This window comes from Panthera pardus, unplaced genomic scaffold (assembly GCF_024362965.1).
Source record: "Panthera pardus isolate Hobbes unplaced genomic scaffold, ASM2436296v1 HiC_scaffold_12, whole genome shotgun sequence".
Taxonomy (NCBI): Eukaryota; Metazoa; Chordata; class Mammalia; order Carnivora; family Felidae; genus Panthera; species Panthera pardus.
Window position 1 is genome coordinate 89,943,076 of NW_026526677.1, and position 5,734 is coordinate 89,948,809.

At 41.4% G+C, this 5,734-nt stretch overlaps 1 long non-coding RNA gene across 1 annotated transcript; it reads right to left on the reverse strand.

The window, feature by feature from the left end:
* Window positions 1-4,013: 4,013 nt before the first annotated feature.
* Window positions 4,014-4,680, reverse strand: LOC109250328 (uncharacterized). The gene is made up of 2 exons (XR_002072988.2): window positions 4,206-4,680; window positions 4,014-4,104 (listed from the first exon to the last, which is right to left on the reverse strand). It is a non-coding gene; the product is annotated as an uncharacterized LOC109250328 (long non-coding RNA).
* Window positions 4,681-5,734: the final 1,054 nt, after the last annotated feature.

Here is a 5,734-nt window from a genome sequence, read left to right on the forward strand (position 1 = left end):
GCTACTTTGCTGTGGTACACCAGGGGTTAAACCAATAAGGAAAGAATATGTTGGAACTTATCCAGGAAAGAAGAAAAGAAAAATCCCAGGAAGGACAATGTACATGACTAGAGGGCACAGGTCTAGATTGAATCAGAAGGACAGAGGGACCTAGGTAGGACAAATCTATGTGAAAACAGAAACACAAATTTTGATGCAACATTTTTATTTATTTATTTTTTTTTAATTTTTTTTTCAACGTTTTTTATTTATTTTTGGGACAGAGAGAGACAGAGTATGAACGGGGGAGGGTCGGAGAGAGAGGGAGACACAGAATCGGAAACAGGCTCCAGGCTCCGAGCCATCAGCCCAGAGCCTGACGCGGGGCTAGAACTCACGGACCGCGAGATCGTGACCTGGCTGAAGTCGGACGCTTAACTGACTGCGCCACCCAGGCGCCCCATTGATGCAACATTTTTAAATTAAGATAAAGGCAAACAATTTTAAAATAGGCATTTAAAGTTCCAGAAGATGCACAAAGCATTGCAAGGAAGAGCTATATGCATGAAAACATGACTTAATTCTGCTGTGTTCAATGCTGATGTGGTCTTGATCACAGAGACGTCAGTGGTTACAACTTCTAGAATCAATTCATTGATGTAAACTGGTTATAGAACAAAAGGTAACTGCTTTTCACTCTGAAGATGTAAAAGAAGTGTGCATGTGAGAAATTGGTGCTAGAAGATGGGGAGAAAAAGCTGAGATTGGAAGGAAAGAGCAAGGATGCTCGTATTCTTACTTGACAGAGTGACCAGAGTGACCTCTCTTTCGTTGGTGGAACTACAAAAACAACAAAGTAATTATGGAAAGGTAAAGAATAAAGGACATAATTTTGATTTACTAAAGAGATTTGGTGCCGGGGAAGATGGGGTGGGGTTGTGTGAGTCAGATTCTAATTTATCTGGAACTCAAGAGATAATATATAAAGTGAATAAGAAGTAGAAGCAAAAACATATATTATCTGGAGGTATGGCACTAACTCCCAGGGGAAAAGAAGTTGCCAGAAAGAGTTCAAAGTATTTGCTGTGGGGAGGGGATGGGGGGTAAGTGAGATGGGATCCTTTTGTGTGTAAGCCCTTTTGATTATTCCTTATTTCAACCATGTGCACACGTATCATTTGATAATTGAAAATATGTAATAAAAAACGATGTAGTTTTACTTTCTATCACAAACCAAAACATATTTTGTAGCATGCATTTTCCATTTAAAGCTGCATCTTAAACATTTTCCCTGATATTACATAGCCTTTATAATGATTCGATTAATGACTACATAAGGTTTTGCACTGTTTCCTTGGAAGTACTGTTCCATTTATATTCATTCTCTCAGTCTCCCGGTGCCTATCGGAAACCAAAAGCCATGGTTGAAGTTTGGGGTAGCAGCCTACGGCCAAAGAAGAAAGCTGTTGTTGTTGTTTTTTCCTCTCTGAAAAGAACTACATCTTGAACTGGCCCACATTAACACTGTGCATCAACCAAGTTCAAAGCCCATGAAGAACTGGGTGTCCTTGCTCATTGCAGCACCCCTGGGGGGTGTGCACACACCTGGAGACAGACTTAGAAGGCCGGAGAGTGCTTCACGACAGCCTGGACAGCCTCAACCCAAGGTCGCCCTTTGCACTGACACTGCCCTCAAGTTCATTTGAAAGGGGGGCTGCCAGAAAGATGAGGCTTCATTTGCAAAGCAAGGGCATGGTTTTAATTAGCCTTTAGATCCATAAAAAAGAGAGGGGTGGGGGTGGGGATAGATTTATGGCTTTAAATTCTCTTCTTTGCCGTTTATAAAACAGTATTTATCAGGTGTGGGGCACATGGCAGCTCTGGGGAGTGCCAGACGGGATCAAAAGCAAAGCATAAAAACCTTCCCCTTTCAACATACCTAATCTCCTTCTATCTATAAATGGCCACATTAACCTCATGGCTCAGACAAGAGATTCATTCTGGCATTTTGCTGTCCGAGGTATAAGGAGCAAGTGAGAGGCCGGCTTCTGTGTGCCAGGCCTGTCTTGCTTCCCCTTTGATGTTTCCCTCAGAAGAACCGAATCATGGCCAATAGCACTGGGGTGGGATGCTCCTGCCATTGTGTCAGAAGTGTCCCTTTCATAGGGAGGCATTTGTATCCCTTCCGGGAGAGTATCAGATGGCGAATGACTGGAAATTAGCAATCAATCATTCATTCATTCAGTGCTGTTTAGTTATCTCTCGTATGCCCCACACACGTGCAGGACTTAGCAGATGCTAATGAAGCAGAAGGCATGATGTCTTCCTTCAGAAAACTCTGTTAGTTGGCAAAAAAAAAAAAAAAATCCTACACATAATAGATAAAATAATCTTTGGTGTTGAGAAAGAGTTGGCCTTAGTGAGTCTTCAAATTGAGTTGGGTTTTGCCAAGAAGGTGTGAAATGGGCTAAACCTTGAAAGGTGGGTAGGATTTGAGTGAAAAGGAGGAAAGGAGAGGTGAAAAAATCCATAAACAAAAGCCCTGAGGTGAGCATAAATATGGCACCTGGAGCGGACAAGAGCAGAGAATACATGTTGGAAATATCTTTGGGCCCGCTGGCTTCCGGGTGTGTGTCCCATTCTCCTGAATTGTGGCTTGCTGATCAACAAGAACCTACAAAGGGCAGATTCAGGAGGTGTCTTTGCTTCTAGAAAACAAAGCAACATTTTCCCATGATTTTTCCGCTTTCATAGCTCTAGAAGATAGTTTGCTTTTCTCCTTTCTGCAAACGGGAGACACCTTCTCTGAATTAGAGTATCGCAGTGTAGAATCTTAAAAGTGTAGGAACCTTGAGGTTATCTAGCATGCAAGCTCCATGAAACTAAGGATTTTGGTTGGTTTTATTCATTCAGTGCTTAGCGTGATGGCTGGCGCATAGTAGGAGCTCAGTAAGTACTTACTGAATGAACAAATGCATGAAAACCTAGCCTCCCGAACAATTGAGGAGCATGAGACTCCTGTTCTTGAGATACTTTGGTCCTTATTAGCCTGGGTCACATCCACCCCTTCTGACTCAGTTTTCTTATCTTTAAAATGGTGATATTAAAACCTATTTTATACACCCCACAAAGTTCTGAAGATCAACTACGCACTCAATGTATTTTAATTTATTTAACTGTTCTGTACTAGACTAGGAGTTTTATGTGAATTTAGCTTTCAAGGAACTTAGTCTAATGGAGAAGGCAAAGAAAAATAAACAAAAGAGATCTCAAGTCAATGTGATAGTGACGAAGATAATGGTATGCACAGGGTATGGTGAACTCACAGACAGAGCAACTGCTAACACGGACAAGGGGGTGCAGGGCAGGCTTCCTAAAAGCGACAGTTGTGTGAGCACCTTGTTCAGGTAAGATTTATCGAGGGTAAGTGAAGTCGGCAGTACCTTCAAGGCCGAGGGTAGGTGTGAATGCCCACATGCCCACAGGCTGGACAATGAACAGATTGGGTGGAGGTCTGTACCTGTGTACAGGTGAGCACACACCCAGTATGTACTGATCTGTGCAGGGATTGGCCATGAATCCTTCTGGTGAAACTAAGTAAGGAGTAGAAGTCACGTAAAGCATTCTTTTCTAAATAATGACATTTGGAAGTTCACAAAGTTGTAAGTCACGTAGGGACATTATCTGATTCACGTTTTAGGTGGGAAAAAATCAGTGGAAACCTATACAGAGGATGGGTGGGGAAAAACGTGAAACTGAAGAAAAACATTGATGAGGATGGAAATCCATTAGGGAGCTACTAAAAGAATTCTGCGAGAGATGAAGAGACTCGGGACCTGAAATCGGGTTAAGGGGGGAAAATAGTTTTGGGGGCAGATTAAAAGAGATTGAGAAAGTGGACTCGGTGGTGACTGGCTGCCTGTGGGTTGTATGGAAAAGGGTAATGATCTAGGCGTATGATTTAGGTAATTGACGGGGTAATGGTAAACCAGACTCTAACAGGTGGAAGTCTCCCATCAGTAAATAAAGTAGCACCCTATCAAACAGATCTATTTGACATAGCACCTCGCAAACGTCCCCTGCTTCTCCTCTACTGTCCTCTGGCTTCAAACTTGCTTCTTCCACCTAAACTAACAAAAGGAGAGCAATTAAGCAGACTGTCCCACTTTAGGAGAGGGTTTAGTGATCCTCTCTTTGTACTAGAGCATACTTCTTAGAAAAATTACCTTCGACTGAAAAAGGTTTATTTGACAGGTCCCTCTGAGAGGAAATCTGATAGATGTGGGTTTTCTTTATTTGTTTCCAATAAGCTTTTAGCCATTACAGTAGGTTTTTTCCCTCTGATCAGCCCTTGGTCTGGTCTGCTCCATAATGCTTTGAATGATGGTGTTATTAACTACGCCTGGGACTATGAGATAAGGAGTAGGGGATCTGGGAGTGGGGGATGGGGATTGGGTTGTGATCAGGGAGTCCAGGTTCTGACCCATCAGTCTCAAGGAGTCTCTGGGACATCCATAACATGTTAAGAGGGCCTTTGCCTGTTTGCAACTGGAGCTCAGGTCGACAGAGAAATGGCTGTGGAGAAGACACACAAAAGCTACAAAGTGTCCATGTCCTTTGGCCTAAGCAATAAAAAGGTCATCGGTGATATTTGCTATTGACAAGTGTGGAAGCCAGATTTCAGTGTTGAGGTGGTCCTTAAAGGGAAGTGAACATTAGACAAACTAAGGGTGGACAATACAAAATGTGGGTTTTTTTATGAAGTTAAACATTTTCCATTAACTTATGACCATGAAAGATTTCGTTCTCATATCCTCCCTCCCTACATGTATTTCTCATCTGCTCTCTCAATATAGATATAGGATGATTTTTCTTGGTGGTGTATTTAATCTTCACATTTTCATGATAATACCAAATGTTATGTGCAGCTGAGCCATGCAGACTACTATGATTATATATCCTTTCTTGTACAATGTTGCTTCCCCCAGCATTACTAATTTTTCTTAATTTTTTGCTTGCTTAGTTTCCTGTATCCCCAGAACAAAATCAACCCAGAACACTGTCTCAAAAGTGTCAATATCCCCTTAATATTTTCAAACATATGAGATACTCTGCCAGTTTTGACCTCTTGGAGAAATATCTTCTGTGGTCCTCCATTTTCCTATCCCAATGTGGACCGGTTGTTTTCTTTGCCCACTGTAGCTATGTCATCTGGGGCTTTCCCATATCATCCTGGGCCTTTCTCCTGTCTCCTTTGTTGGTGTGGTTGTTTCCTTTATCTTATGCCTTCTTTCATTTTGGTCTCTCCTCTAAGTTTGGTGGAAAAAAGTAGTACCATAAATCCTGGAAAAGTATTTGGAAGTACTCTTATTCTAAATTGCAATCTGAGTATGTCTTTATTCTTTGCTCACATTTAATCTATAATAGGATGATACACTTTCTAGGTAGATCATTTTCCCTCATAATTTGAAGGCATTTTTCCTCTTGTTTTCTAGCAACTAGGTTGGTTTAGATTTCTATGGCATTCTGACTTGAGTCCTTTGTTTGTGTGGGTAATCTGATTTGTATTTTTTTTCTCATTCATGATTATTAGGGTCTATTCTTCACCTCCAACATTTTAAAATTTCGTTCATAACGATGTGATTCCCTGTGTGTCATAGATATTTTTGCTGGGTACTTGTTGGGCCCCTTTCAATCTGGGAACTCATGCTCTTCGGTTCTATGTAAATTTCTTATATAATTTTCTTCCCTCCAT